The sequence below is a fragment of the Dasypus novemcinctus genome, chromosome 5 (assembly GCF_030445035.2).
Source record: "Dasypus novemcinctus isolate mDasNov1 chromosome 5, mDasNov1.1.hap2, whole genome shotgun sequence".
Taxonomy (NCBI): Eukaryota; Metazoa; Chordata; class Mammalia; order Cingulata; family Dasypodidae; genus Dasypus; species Dasypus novemcinctus.
The window spans coordinates 87635696-87655793 of record NC_080677.1 but is presented as its reverse complement, the minus strand read 5'-3'; the positions used below and the strand labels follow the sequence as shown (position 1 = coordinate 87655793).

The following is a 20098-nucleotide window of genomic DNA, read 5'->3' as shown; positions in this document are numbered from 1 at the left end:
TCCTTCTAAAGGAAGAAACTTCTCTTATTGAGAGAAATCCTGCAAAAAAGGCAAAGACACTTTCCCGTCACATTAATCTTTTAAAGTGAGACAGGGTAGGGGTATTTTTTTGACTTTTCTCTTTGGCTGCTCCCTACTTCCCCTAATAATTAAATCTGTACCAGACACTGAAAGTAATTGGTCATCTTTACATCCTTGAGCCTAAACAATGCCCTGAAATAAGGGGTCTGGCTTTATTTACTGCAAATTAAATTCCCCTACCTTATACTAGGTTACATCCCTAAGAAGCAGGCTTATAACATCCATTTTCATGGTTACTTTAGCAACTGTTAGGTTTCCACTGGCATTGGAATACAATAGTATGACTATTTTGACATTTGTCTATGATAGATAGAAAGGATGTAGTTAAAGGTCAGATCCTAAAAGGGGTTTTATTTTTATTTTTCTATCTGTGGAAACTTTGCTGTGTTTGACCAATGTCCTTTTAATGACCTCAGTTTTAATTATCTAGTTTTCATTGGGGTGTGAAAATTAAGACAGTATAAGTAAATGTTTTCTTGTCAGGAGGGTGATTAACAGTATCCTCAATGGTCTAATAATAGTGTAATTAATGATATAAAGTATTAAGCCAACTTATTTATTAATAGAGGTAGAAATTGTCTCCTTGCACTGTCAAGTTTAAAGGCATAGCAGGCTATAATGAGAGATTTGTTCAGTCACTTTTTATTCGGTTTCCTCGAAGGATATGTATCACACCAGTGTCATCTGTGTGACACCTAACAGATTATGTAATGAATATGAATTTAGAATTCATGTTAGTATCCTTTTTTTAGAAAGTGACATTTATTTTTGCAAGCTCTTCAGGATTCAGACGAGCTTGTAGTGAAATGATATCTTTCAATGTATATCCTAGCATGTAATCTCAAAACTGTTTTATTATACTCAGACTCATAATAAATTTATTCTTAGAACTTTAGCATGTTTTTGTTTCTTTAAAGGAAAACTAAGATACTTTAGTAACTTCATTTATCTATATAAGGTACTTTTCTATATTCTGAAATAGTCATTCCTGTTATACCTGAAGGCTGAATAATTACTTTTTACATGTGGCCTGCTGCAACCAAATACAGGATAAATTCCTTACACTGACATTCAAAGCCCTTGGTTATATGTCTTTAATTGGTTCTCACTTTCTTGCCCACATAAATCAGCACATCGTCAAACAGGGCACCTGGCTGCTTTACAAATGCCCTTTGCTTTGTTACACTGCGAGCTTGGCTTATGCCTGGGAAAGTGATTTTTCTTGCTCTTGCTTCGCTTTTGTTTTTCAGAATCACCCCATCTTCCAGGGCCCATCCCAGGTGCTTCCTCCTTGGAGTCTCTCCTGATTCTTCCAATTAAATAAAGTATTTCCTCCTATAGTAGATGTATCATTACTTCCCTTACAGATTAGCTGTTTGTATGTTATATATCTTCTCTTCTTTCCCTCCCTTTATTATATTGAGAGGTATTCAAAGGCAGTGCTTTGTACAAATTAGGCTTATCTTGTCTTAATATAATGCCTTATACGTGGTAAATAATAAATAAATGTTGAATGTAATTTTAATTAAATCAACCCTTCAGTGATTTAGTGTAGCTATTAGATTTTTAGGGAAATGCTCTATGGCCAAAATATAGTACTTAAAATTACTTTATGGATTTGGCCAAATGCTACTAAGTGATTTAAAATAAAAACACTGCCAGAATAATAAGTTACTATTCCTGCCTTTCTTTTTCCCTTCACACTTAACTAATGCTTTTTGTTCTTTTGCACACATATCTTCTCTCATTCTAATAAAGGCGAAGTGAAAACAGATGTTAAGATAGAACTTAATATGTCCACTTTCTGAAGCTATACACGTGTATTCACTGCCTTTGGCAGTTGTTCTCTGTAGTGCAGTTGGCCAAGGTTAAATAGCATCTGGGTGTAACAAGCTACTTCTTTCAACTCTCTGGGGTAGTGACTTCAAGGACCTCATCAGAAAGCCATGCTACTCAGAACTAGGGGTTCCTTGGGAATATTTCTGAAGTTCTCATTGGCTAGGTTAGGAAATTGGTACCTCGCATTTTGAAAACTTACGTGACTCACAGCAATTCTGCCATCTTTCTTGGTGTGGATCCTGGATGTTTTATCAAACATGTTTTAATGTCAGAGCAGACACTTTAGCTGCTGCCTAAGACAATGTCTTGTTTAGCTACTACATCCTTTTGGTGCCTTACCTCTGTGTGTGTATGCTTTGTTTGGAAGGATCTGGTTAAATTTCTGAACTTCACTAACAATTGCTGCCCGATATCTACTTGACTGCGTGGAGATCTCTGTCAGCATTTTGGAATACCAGTCTCTGGAGGGAGGTTACAGTATAACCTCAACCTTTCAGACACACAGCTTTTATCATAAACCTGCCTGAGAAAGGACAGAGATCCATTTGCCCCTTGAGATACCAGATTCTTTTGGATTCCATTGCTGCCTCCCCAGCAATGGAATTTAAATGAATTTGAATTTATGCTTTCTTCTGCTGATGGCTGCATCAGCAACAGCCAAAGGGAATCTACCATGGAATCCATTTTTCATTACATCCCTTTTCATCTCTTCTTATAAGAATAAAGCCTCAAAAAGGAAATTTCTTTAGAATTTGGTGGCTCTATGCCCTTGGTCCAAGGCAGCTTAGAACCAAATATGAAACTCAAAGCTGTTCAAGTTAGCTCATAAAGTTACAGTGTTTGCATATGCTTTTTCCTTGAGGTAATTTTTCAAGGTTTTATTTTTCTTTTTATAAACTCTTTTTTAAAATAGACTCTTTATAAACTATATTTTTATAAACTTAAGAAGTTGGAAAAATAGCACAGAGAGGTCCCGTGTACCTGTTGTCCAGCTTGCCTCATGGTGTCTCATGTGTTGTTTTTAAATGTACTTTTCATTTTAAAATAGTTTTAGATTTTCACATTGATTTTTCATTGTTTCCCTAAAATTATTTTTATGTCCTTTACTGTAATTTTCTGTAACCTATTTAAAGAACGCTTGAGAATTAAAAACAAAAATAATCTGATAAATAAGGAAAAATAACAGGATTCCATCATCTGTGAGTTAACTTAAACATATTTCAGATCACCTTCCAAAGTGATGATGTCCAGGATGTTTCCTACTTGGATACAAGAGCAGAAGAATGCCCTCAGTGTGCTCTCTGACATGTTTCTGGTAATGGCTAGCATTTTCCTGGGTTTTATGATCCAGTAGCATATTAACCCAATGGTCTTTAGGGGATAATCTAAAACGATGCTTTAATTCCTTTCTTGAATCATTATAGCTATTCTTGAACCTACCAGTCCCCAACATCGCTGACCTAAACCTTGTTTAAGTCCATTTAGTGCTTATTACCCCATCACACAATTTAGCATTGGGTCAACTATATACTACCATAAATTTTTTTCCCACCTATCTAGTCTATTCTCCTCACCCAGATTATAAACGTTTGAGACAGATGCCTTATGCTATATGTTTTTCCTGTATTCCTTAACATATAATTTAAAACACAGTTGGTCATTTGGATATCTTTCTCCTAAAAAGTGGTATTTTATACTTGTCAATTCAAATTATGCCATCCAATATAAGCAGAGAAAAAGAGGTTTCTTTTGAGGACTGATTCTCAGCTTCAGAGCAGCCAAGGTTAGTTTTGAGTTTTGGTGCTTTCCTTGCAATCAGAGAGCCAGGTTACACAGCTGCGGCCTGCAATTATGTTGAAAGAGGCTTTGAAGGTTCTGAGTTTGGTGGTTCGCTCCCCACCCCCACCCTGACTCCCCCTCCCCTTAGAGGGCTCTACTTTAATGATTAGTTTGTAAATCGAGAGAGCAAGGCTGGTTAATGAGGCATTCTATTTTAGTGGTGTACTTAAAAGTAATTCAGTAATAATTGCTGCATGTTATGATTCATATTCCAGAACACACAGTAGCAATAACACATCTGTTGTGAAAGTACCCTTATAAAATTGAGAGAGCATTAACCTACCTAACCCCTGTTCTCTAATGACCACAATTATAGGAAAACCTTCAGACTGAATTTCTCTGCCGAGCCTGACTCTTTTGGGGCAAACGCTTTACCTCGGCAGGGAGAAGATAGTTAAATATGGCATATAGTAGTACCTTAGATTTGCCATCCTATTGGGATAAATTTGATAATTCCTTGAGAAGCTGGGCCTGTGTTTGTCCTGAGGAGACAGGCAGGCCTGGGACCCCTCCCAGGGGAGACGAAGGATTCCTTAGCACTGGTCTTTGGGCAAGAGCACGCATCAGTTTTATGATTTTTTTTTTTCCAGTTCTACAGTAGGTCATCTGTCACCAGCCAACCCTGTAGCAAAGAATGAAATTTTTGGTCAGAATCAAATATCATGCACCATCCCTGAGGTAAACGAGGCCCCTTGCCATGGCCAGGACCCCATATTTGGGGTTTCCTTTTGTCTCTTGGGAGCCTGGAATTGGAACTAGAAAGGAAGAATGGAGATGCTCTGCATTTATGGTTATACCCTCTCCTCTGGGCTCAGTTCCCACTCATTTTCAGTATCTCTGGCATCTATATTTTCTTGTTGGAAAAACTCTATACTGTTCTTATCATTAGCCCTCCCCATTTGGGAACTTTGATTTGAGAATTTTTTTTTAAGTGCAATTTTTCCTATAACGAGAAAAGTGGTATAATCCATGTTTTAAAAAATGGAATTGTGTCATGTAATTTGAGATAATTTATAAATATTTTAAGTGAAGTCTTTGGAGTTAACATGTAAATCTAGACGTGCACAAATTACCATTACCGAAGGCAGAAGTCTAGGCATCTATGGGTTAGTTTTCTTTCAAGAAGAAAACTTTAAATAAAAAAATTTTATACTTCTTATTCTGTTAATGACTTAAATATCTAGTATTTTCAGAGGGCTAATCCATTGTATAACTGTTCATTAGTTCTTAGAATGGTTAAAGGCACTCTTCTAAGCATTTGGAGTCTAGTAACTCCCTTATTCCTCTTGGCTCTCATTTTTCAGCTAGTGATAGGGGTGGGATTTGAACCCTGGCAGTTAATTTGCTCTGAAGTCTTTCCTCTTAACCAGTATGCCATGCCTACTTTCAGTATTCAATGTTTCTCCCTTTCTCATTTTTCACCCAGTTATTTTCTAATCACTTGATCTCTAAGTCTTAAATTTATTGAGACTTGCTATAGGGTTTGTAGTAGGATATGTGTCCTGTCACCAAAGACCTCAGCCTGACAGTGGAGACAGATCCATGAACAACTGCAGAGAGGAACATGCTACAGGAGGAGCATATATGCTGGGTAAGGAGAAGGGAGAGGTCCACGCTGCTGGGGGAAGAAGTTGCATGGGAATCTCAGGGAAAGGCCTCAGCACCAACATTTAAAAGATAGGAGGAGGTTGGGGTGGGCAAAAGCAGACTATAAGAAAAATTGACCAGAGGGTCTAAAAAGTAGAAGGCTCACAAGACTACAGGTCTGTTGGCAGGCAAAAGGAAAAACAAGTTATTTGCCAGCATGAGAAACATTTTAAAAAGTTAACAGAAAATGAGGTATTGGAGTTTAAGAATGCCAAGGGGAAATAACAACAGTAAACATTAAATTCAACTGAGAGAATTGCTTTGGGAAGTTGGCGCTGGGTCATGACTTTTCTAAGGCTGATTGGTAACTTTTGTAATAAGCTATTTTACTTGCCCCATTTGTCTTTTGATGTAAAAGTACGTGATGCTAAGCAACTGTGTATACAAATCAAAACTCTCTTCTCTATAACATATTTTTGCCTCTCTGGGGACCAGGGCTATGGTGTAGGCAGGGTCACCATTATCTTGATTCAAAAGACATTCTGAGTGATATAGTATAGATGAGTTTTTTAATTAGCGCGTGAAATGTATAGTAAATGAGCATGACCTTACACTCGAGGAGCTGAATTTATACTGAGGGTCTGTCTGCCTGTGATAAAATTGCTTGTTAATTCTGAGCAGCTGATATTATTTTTGATGGGTTGTTGATCATGATAAGTCTTATCTCTAAAAGTAGAAATCTTCTCAGTGTTTGTGCCCACCCCCGACCCCAACCCCATCCTTCCATAACATAACATCCAGATTCAGTTCCTAGGAGACTCAAAAGGTGTGAATGGCTATTCTCTAGAAACTTCTCAGTGTTGGCTGCTCACTTGGTTATGTAAGTCTGAAATCAAAGCTCTGAATTTGGAATATGAACCATTCTTTAAGGTTGGAATTTATTTCAAATGCTCTGCTTATCCCTGATGATTTTTTTGTGATACCATGTATGCATTTCATTATTTACAGTTTCTGACCTTACCTTTGTCTTTGGGAAGCATCTGAATTATCTAGTAAGTGCCCGGGCCATGGGAAAATGGAAATGAGTATGGCCTGGAAGTCACTGAGCTCCGTCTAATGGGGGCCGTGGATGTGAACAAGCAATCCAGTGCAGTTTGTTATATGCCATCCAGGATGTGGAATAGGAGCCCAGAGAAAGGAGTGGCCTACTCAGTTTTGTAGAAGCCAGGGAAGCCATCCTGACTGGAGGAGGCCCTAGAGCTGAGTGTTAGGAAAGAAACAGTTTTCCAAGACAGACGCAGTGGGAGAAGATGGAGGCTGGTCTCTCCTGGCTTAGATAAAAAACTGTGGCATCCACGCCCATTTGCTTCTGCTGGAGAACCAGTTGGCTTTCAATAGCTGTTCTGTCTTCTTCATAAAGGGAATGAGTAGTTTGATATACTCTCTTAACTCAGCATCCAAAACCATGTGTATTCCACATTGAATTTTATAGGAGTGCCAGAGCTCTGAAACGTGCAATCTCCCAATTAACTTGTCTTTGGGGAGAACTATGTGTCATTGTTCCTTGGGGTTATTGAGTTTTAACAATTGCTTTTGAAGTGATATTCACAGATAATACATGAATCATAACTATATCAAAACATTATATGAAAGGCCTCATGCATAATATAATATTCCTTATTCACACTTGGAAGGAGGTATGATAGTTGGCATATGTTAGGCTTGGAACAGTTTGCTTTTATTGCCAGAATTTATTTTTGTTAAATTATTTCATGAAACCTAAATATAAAGATATAGTTGTAAAATTATAATAACCTAGAACATTAAGAGGATAAAATCGTATTTGCTAGTTATTGTTTTGGAAATATTTATCATTGTTTAATTTGTGCAATAAATCCAGGAAACAAAACCTGCTCATTAATTTTTCATTGATTCCTAATCTATTACAGTTTACCTACAATGATGTCATTAGTAATGTATCAAGGGGTTCAAACACCACCAATTGTATGTATAAATGTATATGAGGGGGTAGCTTTATCTTTTGTATCCACCTAGGTAACTAATTGTATCTCTTATTTTCCTTGGGGTTTCTGGGCCAACTTCAATCTTGGTTAATTTGAAAGGCAAGGTTTGCTGAATGGTATGTCTATATAAGGTCTGTGAACCTAAAAGAAACTAGAGTTTGTTTATTCATGATTCATTCAGCCTCTCAGTTTCATTGAATGCCTATCATGTGCTTTCATAACTGCTGATGGTGAACAAAGCTGTCACCTTCCCTGACCTCATAGAACTTGCAGTGAAGTACTGGGACAGGCATTGAATGGGTAAACAAACAAGTAAATATATAATTATTAATTGTCTTGAGGAACACAATAAACTATTTTTTCCTGTTACAGAGAATAAGGGGCTACTATTTTTTTTTTTTTAAAGATTTATTTATTTATTTAATTTCCCCCCCTCCCCTGGTTGTCTGTTCTTGGTGTCTATTTGCTGCATCTTGTTTCTTTGTCTGCTTTTGTTTCTTTGTCCGCTTCTGTTGTCGTCAGCGGCACAGGAAGTGTGGGTGGCGCCATTCCTGGGCAGGCTGCACTTTCTTTTCAGGCTGGGCGGCTTTCCTCACGGGCGCACTCCTTGCGCGTGAGGCTCCCCCACGCGGGGGACACCCTTGTGTGGCACGGCACTCCTTGCGTGCATCAGCACTGCGCATGACCAGCTCCACACGGGTCAAGGAGGCCCGGGGTTTGAACCGCGGACCTCCCATATGGTAGACGGACGCCCTAACCACTGGGCCAAAGTCTGTTTCCCTAGGGGGGGGCTACTATTAAAGAGAGGCATGTGTGTGATAGGGTCCTAATATAGATAGGCTTATCAGGGCTGGCCTTTTCTGATATTGCTGTGCACTATTTTTTACTTCCCTTTCTATAAATTAGGGTAAATGAAAATAACTCTAGGAATTTAGATTTCTTCTATACTTTGATTTCTTTTTGGTTTTATGAAAGTGTTTCTTGGATTATTTCAAATTTAGTGTGTATAATTTCTATATATGTTATATATGTTTCTTTTAACAGCGAATAGTTTATTTTTAGAGAATTTGAGCACAGGGATGTGTATTGTCCTTGTATTCTTTAGAGTTTATAACTTTTCATTTTGTCATTTATTCACAATTAAACTATTTTAATTGTGAAGTATGGAAATATTTGAGACAAAGGGCAGAAGAGAAGGAAAGTGTTCCTGAAAGAGCATACTATATATAAATACATATAAACAACATTTTAATGCTTTGGTTATATGAGAAGTTTTCAATATTGAAATACACAGGGAATCTCCTTGAATTTCACCAAGGAATTGTCAGTTTCTGCTGGGCAATCCTGTGTATCCTAAATGCTGTTAGGATTGGGAGTCACTCTGACATTCTGACAGTATTCCTTCCTGCCTCTTAGCCTAAAAATGAGAAAGTCACTAATGAGCTGCTATTAGCTGTGTTGATGTACCAACTGGCCTTGAATTCATAGCCCAGTAATGACTTTTTAAAGGTTTGGGCCATTCTTTACTTGTATCATCATAAACAGTACTGCTCAGAATAGCGAAAGTTTGTACAATGAAACTGTTGCTGTAAAAATAACGTTCAAACATACACAGTATCAGAGATCCTGGATCTGAATCCTTCTAATCTCTTTACCTAGAACTATTTACACCTTCGTAAATTCAGACTTTCCCTGGTATCTGGGACCAATCCTTTTCCTAGCCAAGGAAATTTTAAAAAGCCTTAATTTGATGGCCTGATGGCTTAATGGCTTAGCATAATACATTTCTCACCTGATCTCTTTTGACTGGTTACGAAGGATTTTGTCGTCTTAGCTTCTTCTCTTTTTCTGTGGACCAAGAGTCTGCTCTTAGTTATGGTAACCAGGTTCCATGTTCCACTATTGTTATGTGCTCCATCTGATATTCTGTTATGTGATCCATTTCTTCTGGGATCTGAGTCTTGCTTTGTATAGACAGATCCCCCCACTAGGGACTGAAATTCTGTTCCTGGAGCCTGCCTCCCTCACACAGACTACTTCTCTTCCACGACACCAGATAACTTTCTGTTCTTGGATGTAGTCGGTTCCTGCAAGGTCCAGTTGCCCTCCACAGTGCTAGCCTGGTCTGTGTCTTTCCTGATCTCACTGGGGCCTTCCTTAATCATTCATTTCTTAGTTTTTGGCCTGACGAGTACCAAATCTCACTCATTCTACAATACTTCATCAACATTTTACATCGTCCTGGCAACTGGATGAAATTCTTTTTTTTTTTTTAAAGATTTATTTTTATGTATTTCTTTCCCCTTTCCCCCCATTGTCTGCTCTGTGTCCGTTTGCTGTGTGTTCTTCTTCATCTGCTTGCATTGTCAGGTGGCACTGGGAAACTGCATCTCTTTTTGTTGTGTCATCTTGCTGCGTCAGCTCTCTGTGTGTGTGACACCACTCCTGGGCAGGCTGCACTTTTTTCACGCAGGGCGGCTCTCCTTGCCGGGTGCACTCCTTGCACGTGGGGCACCCCTACACCCCTGCATGGCATGGCAATCCTTGCTCTTGGCAGCACCACACATGGACCAGCTTGCAACACTGGTCAGGAGGCCCTGGGTATCGAACCCGGGACATTCCATATGGTAGGTGGATGCTCTATCAGTTGAGCCACGTCTGCTTCCCTGGGTAAAATTCAAAGGAATTAGAATTCTTTTTGACTGAGTAAACATTTATTGAGCACCAGCTGTGTACAAGGCAGTGCTTTGTGTTATGAGTGACAAAGAGATGAGTGAGACCTGATATCAACTTCTGAAGCCACATAGCCATTGAGAGAACCAAATAAAATAGTACATGATATATCATGAAGGAAAGAGTGGACTAAAGAAAAAATATATACATCTATGCACCTTTGGTATAGTTGAAGAACTTGCTTGACAGAGACCTAATTATACCTATGTTTTTCACCACAAAACGCATCTAAATTCACAAAACTTGCTCATTCAGTCTTCTTAAGGGAATATGATGAAAGTTTTTTATTTCACAGTTTCTTAAGATTTCTTGCTTTTATTTTGTCCTATCATCTACATTAATGAACTTGATAAAAATATTTCATATTAGCATGTATGAATTAGAAAGATTGAAGCCATTTGTTGATGGAGGTTCTACTGCAGCGACAGGAGGAAGATTTCTGTGAAATACTTGATGGATTCTCTAGCCATAGATGCACAGAGCCAAATAGCTTGAGGAAATGTCATGGGTCACTTAGTTATGTATTCTCTCTCTTAACAGATTAAAACTTTGTGGTTTGACTTTTATTTTTCACTTCCTTCTGTGTCCAGTTCACCATTTCTCCTTTGATTTTGAATTAATTCTAACATAAATATTTCTTACAGCAATTGAAGTCCCTTAACCCTTTCCCATTTCTTCCCTCTTAGTCTTTTTTTTTAATTATTTATTATTATTTTTTAATTACATTAAAAAAAAATATGAGGTCCCATTCAACCCCACCGCCCCCGCCCCCCCTCTCCCCCCACAGCAACACTCTCTCCCATCATCATGACACATCCATTGCACCTGGTAAGTTCATCTCTGAGCATCACTGCACCCCATAGTCAATGGTCCACATCATAGCCCAGACTCTCTCACGTTCCATCCAGTGGGCCCTGGGGGGATCTACAGTGTCCCGTAATTGTCCATGAAGCACTATCCAGGACAACTCCACGTCCCGAAAACGCCTCCACATCTCATCTCTTCCTCCCGTTCCCCACACCCAGCAGCCCCCATGGCTACCGTTCCCACACCCATTCCACATTTTCTCTGTGGACATTGGATTGGTTGTGTCCATTGCACACCTATGTCAAGTGAGGGCTTAGATTCCACATGAGTACTGGATGCACTCCTCCCGCTTCTAGTTGTAGACACTCTAGGCTCCATGTTGTGGTGGTTGACCTTCTTCAACTCCATGTTAGCTGAGTGGAGTAAGTCCAATAAATCAAAGTGTAAGAGCTGAAGTCTGTTGAGGCTCTGGGCCTGGGTGTCATATTATCAGTCCAGAGATTCAAATCCCCTACATATATCTTAAACCCAGCACCTACTACAATTCCAATAAAGTAGCATGCAAGTCTTGTGAAAAGAGATCCCCTCTGAGTCCAATTCCATCATGCAGAAACACTAGCTCCAAAGAAGGGCCATCTGTCATGGCAGTGAACCCCTTCTGCCATGACCATAGAACCCGTGGGTCTCTTTATCCCTCAAAAGAACCAATACCTGGGGTTGTATCTACCTTATCTGTCTCTTAGACTCTGTTCAGTTGTACATAGGGGTATTCTTCTGACAACCTCCAGACTCTTTTTTAGAGACTCACAGCCTTATAATCTCATTTCTCCTTTCCATTTCCCCCTTACATTAGGTCAAACCGCTTCCCAAAGTCATGTTATTATATGTAGACAGGTATATTCTGCTGTTCCACATTGAATCTTTAATTCAAGGTCATTTTCTAGTTGCTTCTTCAGCTGGTATGTGGTAGTGATCCCTCGGTGCCAGGGAGGCTCATCCCCGGGTGTCGTGTCCCACGCTGGGGGGAATGCATCGCATCTACACGCTGAGTTTGGCTGTGAGAGTGGCCACATTTGAGTAACATGAAGGCTGTCAGGAGGAAACCCCCAGGCACAATGCTACTCTAGGCCTTCTTCTTATTGCAGGTGTATAGGCTCAAAAGTGTAGCCATTAGTATCAAGAGCCCACTGTTGGGCCCTCCTTCCTTCCTGGTTCTTGCCGTTGCACCTGGAGGATTGCCGCTGCTCTCCCAGGGCCCACAACAGTTAATTCAACATTAGTCTCTCAACTAGATTGTATTGCCTTTCTTTGACTCCAACTTATCCATGTCCTATATTAAACAAGGAAGCCTAAATTAATCCATATACTTTATTTATTTAGCTCTAATCCATTGAAAGACCAGTCAATGGTAGGTTAAGTAGAGGGATTTTTCTCAGGATTGCAAATTATTGCTTTGTTCTATTAGCTAGTCCCCATTAGGATAGTTAAAACATACTGTTAGGCTTTGGACAGCTTTGAGTTTCAGAACTTACTTTGTTGCAGATTCTGTTATATTATGTATATATATTTTATCCCTAGGTATACATCCTCTGTTAATATATAGTTGTTATAGTTCTGACTTTCAAATTTGCTAAACTCAAGATGGTATAATTTGAAAAGTGCCTTTTTCCAAGTCACAGTATTGATAAAGACCAGAGATTCCCTAGTTGTAACTCAAAATCTTTGACAGATGCTGTGGCTGTTTGAGATAATTTATGAATCCAAAAAAGAGAGATTGTGTTTGTAAACTGGTCTGTTCTTCTGAATGTTACCTCCTTTGATGGTATTTGATTCACCTGAGATGTCTTTGATTAAATTACCTGTTAAGATTAAGGTTTTTTTTTTTAAGATTCATTTATTTTATTTTGTTTCTCTCCCCTTCCCCCCCTTCCCGCCCAGTTGTCTGTTCTCCGTGTCTATTTACTGCGTGTGTTGTTCTTTGTCCGCTTCTGTTGTCAGCGGCGTGGGAATCTCTGTTTCTTTTTGTTGCGTCATTTTGTTGTGTCAGCTCTCTGTGTCTGCAGTTCCACTCCTGGGCAGGCTGTGCCTTTTTCATGCTGGGCAGCTCTACTTACGGGGCACGTTCCTTGCACGTGGGGCTCCCCTACGCGGGGACACCCCTGAGTTGAAGGGCACTCCTTGCGCGCATCAGCACAGCGCATGGGCCAGCTCCACACGGGTCAAGGAGGCACGGGGTTTGAACCGTGGACCTCCCATGTGGTAGATGGATGCCCTAACCACTGGGCCAAGTCCGCTTCCCAAGATTAAGGTTTTGATTTGACCACATGAGTAGGGTGTGACTCAGGGTTAGAGTCCCCGCCCCCTTGGTGGGCTGGTATAAGCATATACTCGCTCAATAAGAAGAAGAGAGAGGGAACTCTGTCAGTTTTGATCCTGGAGCCCTGGGGAGAGATAAGCCATTCACCTCATAGTTGCAAGTGAGCAGCTGAGAAAGCCTGGAAAGAAATGAACCTTATGCCAGACTGATATAGAAAGCTCTGAGAGATGATGAGCCCGATGCCAGCCTATTGCTGAGATCAGAAGAAGGTGGACACACAGAGCCTTAAGAGGAAGAAGGAAGCAGAGACCAGGCAGAGATCACCTGCCATCTTGTTTCAATACGTGGCAATTGACTTTGGTGAGAAATTACCTCTTATGGTAACTACCCCAAATAAATGCCCTTTATAAAAGCTAACTTTCTGGTACTTTGCATCAGCACCCCTTTGGCTGACTAATACAGATAATTTGACCTAAGACTTTCTCAATTTGATGAATATTATTTGAGAAGGAATGGGCCTTGCTGAAATGAAGCTTACTTTCTCATATCCCCCACACATCTATAGAGCTTGTCACTGTATCAAAAAATAAAACTAACTGTGGCTCATCTCTAGCCTTGACATATTTTTGCAATTGTTTTTGTTTTTGTTTTCTTCCTTGTGATTACTATTACTTTAACCTATGACAAGACACTGCTATTGAAGTAAGGATTATTTTATTGTAGTAGGATTAAGTGAATTATGGATTTGCTCTTTTTTTTTTTTTTTTAAAGGAGGTACTGGAGATTGAACCCAGGACCTTGTATGTGGGAAACAGGTACTCAACCACTGAACTATATCCACTCCCCAATAAGAGTTGTTTTTTTTGTTTGTTTTTAGAAGGTACCAGGGATTGAACCTGGGACCTTATCATGGTTAGCAGATGTGCAACCACTTGAGCTACATCTGCTCCCCTGGATTTGCTTTTGAAGGAAAGTAAGCATGAATGTGCTTTTGGGAAAAAAATTGTTGCTATATATTTTAATATAAATATTTGTCAATCAGTTGTCATTATTTTAGTGCATTTTTTTAACCTGTGATAGGTAAGTCAAATGGTCTTATAATATCTAGGTTCAGTATTTTTCTAGGGTGGGAATTAATATTGGCATAGGACATTATGGTCCTTAAAAATTGGGATCAAAATCACTGATGTTTCGTACTAGCATATGAGGTACTATATTACAGTGATGAGATTCCTTATGGAAAGGTAGTTTTGCTTATACAGCATTTTTCTCTTTAAAATCAACAACATCTTTGCTGACTACTAGCTCTACTGCAGAAATGTTTTAAAACAGGGAAAACCAATTCATGTCCTGTTAGAACTGTTAGCTGATACGAAGCCATCAGTGGGTAGTCATCAGCAGGCTGCAATGTGATGATATTAATATAATTGCCTTTTCCCCTTTAAATGTGTTACAGCTTTTAATTTAGCATGCAATATTAAGTAGTGGTTAATTTTTGGAAAGAGTCTATCAGGGATGATTTGTATGCCAGTTTAAATGCTGCTCTAAAAAAGTTAGGTACCCTGAGGGAATTAACTTCATTGTTAATAGGGAGAGTGGTAGAGGGGATGTGGGAGATTGAGAGATTGTGCATGTGATGGCAACCACTTAACCTTTATTCCTGATCAGGTGACCATTAAAGCAATTTTCAGGTAATATTGTGCCCATTTGTATCCTTTCAAGCAACAATGTGAATGCTTGCCTATTTAAGAATGCAGTGACATACCCCAACCATGTTTTGGTTAGTTTCTTTTTTGCCTTCTGATATAATTATCTCCATGTTTCTGCATCTTCTATAATAATGTCCATACATGAGAAATGGAAAGATAAATCCTGTATTGTTAAACTGGAGTTTGATTCCTTACAACACATTGAATTTCTAGGCTGGTGGAGATTTCAGTATTCTTTTCCATTTCTTACAAATGCCCACTGAGAAAGTCAAACCTCTCTGACATCCTGAGGTGTGGGGGGTGTAATTTACTGGTGCCCAGAACCTGCTTGCTGTGATTTTTATCCCATCTTCTTAGGGTAGAAGGACAGTACAATTTCAAACCTGGAATAGTGATTATGGCTTTTTGATCTACTCCTGTCTGTTGGGCATGTTAAAAAAAGAAAAGGAAGAGAAGTTTAATGCAAATCTTGTGTCTCTCTGAGGCAGGGTCATCTTTAGATGTTTCACAGTGCAGTAGCCTTTGGAGAAACTATTTTCACTTGAGTGCTTTTAGACGTTGCTTTGAAAAGACCTGATACTTTGGGCCCAGAGTCTTTGTGTAGGTCCAAGGACAAGCAGGAGCCCAGGTGCTTCCTGTTCAGGTAGAGAGGCTGTTGTTCAATTGGCCAGAGCTCTCTAATACAGGATATCAAAAGCATGCTCTGAAGGGAGCTGTTTGGGGTATATATAATTGAATTCCAACATCTTTATCTGTTAAAAAATGTAGGTAAAAATATTTCACAGGGTTGTTTGAGGGGATTCAAAAGTAAAATGTGAAAACTCAGCACAGGCTTTGTATATGGTAGGTGCTCAAAAAAAAGGGCTTATTTTTTTTTTTCCCTCAGATAACAGACCCATGTGGATGTGGCAAACATACTTCCTGGCTGTGTACATTTACAGTAGAGCAGTTCATGATGATCCCTTGCATCTTCATTTACTAAACAGTGTTACTACACAATCAACCTTCCTCGGTGTGGGGGGTATTAGAGAGCAGGGCTAGAGGTGATCCTGACTCTTTAACACATAAGAGCCTCCAACTTTTTTCTTGGGGAGTCCTTACTGGTATTTGGTTATTTGGTAGCATAGTGAGAGCATCCACACTTAGTACAAAATGCAGTGTGGCTTGGTGATATGGTCAAATAGGGCAAAGGCAAGGCTGATTAGAGTGTTCTTTTAACACTCAGAAATCAATAATGACCTTAAGAAATAAGCTCTCTAGACTTGATGCTTTTCAGTTCTTGATGCCATCAGAAGGGGCAGGAAAGATTCTGGATGTGGGAAACGGACTTTGGCCCAGTGGTTAGGGCGTCCGTCTACCACATGAGAGGCCCGCGGTTCAAGCCCCGGGCCTCCTTGACCCGTGTGGAGCTGGCCCATGCGCAGTGCTGATGCGCGCAAGGAGTGCTGTGCCACACAGGGGTGTCCCCCGCGTAGGGGAGCCCCACGCGCAAGGAGTGCACCCATAAGGAGAGCCGCCCAGCGTGAAGGAGGGAGCAGCCTGCCGAGGAATGGCGCCGCCCACACTTTCCGTGCCGCTCACGACAACAGAAGCGGACAAAGAAACAAGACGCAGCAAAAAGACACAGAAAACAGACAACCAGGGGAGGGGAGGGGAATTAAATAAATAAAAATAAAATCTTTAAAAAAAAAAAAAAAAGATTCTGGATGTAAGTTAAGGACTGCCATTCCTCTCAAGAGCAGGCATGCTGTTAGCTGGGGGCCTGAATGGGTAGAGCCTCCTTCTCCAGGTGAAGAAAGATATGAGAATAGTCCTTGCGAATCTCCTCTGCGCTTTCTAGGGCTGTGGAACTGCTGGGTGTCTTGATTTTTTTCAGATTGTGTGCTGCTTCAGCGTGGCTCCAGTGCTGAGTCTGTGGGAAGCGATAATGGCAGAAGGGCTCCTCAGTGAGAGTCAGTCTGTCTTGGGAATGTGCAGGCAGCAAAAGCATCTACTCTAGGAGGCAGCTTTGAGTATTCTAAAATCCTTAAGGTCAGGAATCGAGTTGAACGGTACTTCTTTTTAGAATTTTGGCAGGTTTTAGGCATGCAGGCAGGACTCGGTGAGTCTCCCAGAGTGCAGAAGGCCTCGGAAGTTTTCCTTGGAGGCCCCGTCATCTCCTGCTGCTTCTGCCCGACCCAGTCTCCAACAGCACCAATCCATTCTAGGCCCTGATGCGCAAGTATCAGGCACCTCTTTCTCTTTTTAAAGAGAAGGGCTGGAATATTTGTGGATTATGTCTTAGTTTTGCTATAGTTTTGTTGGCAGGAACTTTGGGGTCAAGTCTGTGAAGCAATGTAAACAGCAGAATTTGGGGCTCACTGCAAAATCTTTGGTTGGTCCTTCTACATTTTATTTTAACTTTTATTTTTAACTTTTACCTCAGAGGAGTTTAGTTGATGTATATATTGACAACATGTAATAGCAACAAGCACTCATTGAGCACTTACTACTTGCATCTTGTAAGCTCTTGAAGTGTGTCAACTTATTTAAGCCTTTCAGTACCCTGAGTGATAGATACTGCTGTTATCCGCACTTTACAGAGGGGGAAACTGAGGCCCAGAGAGGTTAAGGTATTTTGCCAAGGTCACAGAGCAACTAAGTGGCGGAGTTAGGATACAATCTCAGGCAGTCCAGTTCTAGAATATATGCTGTTAACCAACATACTACCCTGCCTCAATTAATCTTTATCACAGTCCTGCAAGGTGGGAAACTGGATGAGAGGAAACTTGCTGAAGAATACAAACTAGTAAGTGATTGAGCAGTTATTTAAATCTCATAGTATACCTAGGAAAAATTAGAGCAAATACTGTTTTGTCATGATACTATCATCATTGCATATGAAGCCTGTTATATATTTATAGCAATTTTCAATGAGGAATTCTGGTACTTTATGTTTATATGTGTGCAAATAAGCATTTTCTTTTATGTATTTTAAAAGAGAGAGGGTGAGCAAATCCATTAATTATTTAGCAAATACGTTTTCTAGTCTATAAGCAGCTAGTCTTTTAAAGAACTTAAAGGAAAATACTTCATTAACCAAAAACTCATCTTCAAGGAAGCTTTGTAATTCTATATATCGTCTGTTAATATATCCTAGCCATGGACTGTCCATGTCTGGTAACCTTTTCTGGATGTTTAAATTTTAAGAATGGCCATATATTAAAACGTCACTCTAAACATGACCCTTGGGTCACAGTGTGGACTTCCTGAAGATATAAGGAATTCACCTTGCTGTGCTCTTTGCCTGATATGGGACTTTGTTCTGTGATCCCATCAATGGCTCACTTTGTCACCTCTCTTTCCAGTTATCTACTCAAAAACATATTCCACTGTCAGTGCCTTTGGGGATGATCCTCTCTGTCTAGACACTATTTTATGCTCCCATATACCCTTTGTCTACTTCCATCATAGTTCTTATCACCCAGTATTGGAGAATTGTAAATCTCCCATCTGCATCCCATCCCACCTGCCTGTTAAGTGTTGTCAGAACAGCCACTTTGTGTCTCCTGGCAGGTGGGGTTGGCCCATAATTGCTGTTGAACAACTGAGTGAATGAACTCAATACAATATTAATATGATGGTCTAAGCCTGGAAAGTTGGATACCCAAGTTGGGGATAGTGGCTGGAGAGAAAGGCTCAGGATAAAGGGTGGCTCTATTTGGGATGTGATCCAAAATGAAGTCTGACAAATCTGTCACACTGCAAATAGTATTTTGGGGAGGGGAATGTTTTTCTCATTAGAGAAAAGAAAGAACTGAAATTTCTCCTTTTTTCCCGACTTGTCACTCTCTATTTTTGACCTTTGACACTTTAAAGTTACTTTCAGAAGTGTCATATATTTGTTTTAGAAGATAATTTTCAAATTTGACCAGGGCACCTTTATGTTGTGCAGGTTCCCTAGCACCAGGGCAAGGCAATGTACTGCCTCTAGTGAGAGAAGTAGTGGGAGAGGAAATGCCCTCCGTTCAATACTTGAGTCTCAGGTGTTAGCAAGAAAGTTTGCAAGAGTTAATATATAAAACTATCCTGATGGGATTAATCCAGAACTACAGATTAGGCTGTTGAAAATAGAGGTTGGTGCCTGGAGCTGACATCATGCCAAAGGGCATCTTAGAATGTTAAAAAATGGAATGGTTCACCACAGCTCTGGTGGGGTGAGCTGCCCTCTCCATACCACAAAATGTAGAACCGAGAATCCTGAGGATTTCCTCTGTTTATTTTTCTGACTTTTCCTCCTTCGTGCCCAGGATTCAACATGTAGTTTTAATCAATAATATCCTGTCTGTCCCTGATTTTTTTTTTTTTTTGAGTAAGAATGGTGGAGTGTGGCAGTCTTGAGGAGTGTTTGTCTTTTTCTATCCCTATGCTACTTACCATGTAAACTTACCTCTAAATGGTATTGAATTCCCCTTTATGTGCTTAACAGTTAAGCATGTAGGTGGTCTTGGTTCAGTGTAAGCACTGCCAGCATTAGTTAGATGTGACTTCTGAGCTGGGTTTTATTGGCATTTTACAGGCCAAAGTTAATTTGGGAAGTTGTCTCTGTTACCACATCCTGATTTCTGATCCTAAGCGTAAAGCTGACATTTGCTAGATTTTTTTTTTTTTTTTTTTTTTTTTGCAACCACTATTTTAACAAGAGAAACCGAGTCATGTACACTGATGTATTTCCACAACTTTGGATTTTTGACTGGGAAGGGCATACATAGTAGGGAATCAGTAAATATGTACTAAATGTATGTATTTTGTTGCTCTTGTTTTTTTTCCCCTCTCTAAATTTTTTTTTAATTTAATTTTCTATTTTTTTTCTCTTTATTTATTTTTAATGTTACATTCAAAAAATATGAGGTCCCCATATACCCCCCAACCCCTCACCCCACTCCTCCCACATCAACAACCTCTTTCATCATCATGGCACATTCATTTGGTGAATTGCATTTGATGAATACATTTTCACTCTCCCCTGGTCCACCCTTTGGGCCATGGCAGGACACACAGTGTCCAGCATCTGTCCCTGCAGCACCACCCAGGACAACTCCAGTCCTGAAAATGCCCCCACATCATATCTCTTTTTCCCTCTCCCTACCCTCAGCAACTACCATTGCCACTTTCTCCACATC

At 39.9% G+C, this 20098-nt stretch overlaps 1 protein-coding gene across 7 annotated transcripts in view; it reads left to right on the top strand.

Annotated features, from left to right (window-relative positions):
• The window catches only part of DOCK4 (dedicator of cytokinesis 4), a 516333-nt gene that overhangs the window by 116425 nt on the left and 379810 nt on the right, over positions 1-20098 (top strand). The gene's annotated exons all lie outside the window — the stretch shown is intronic.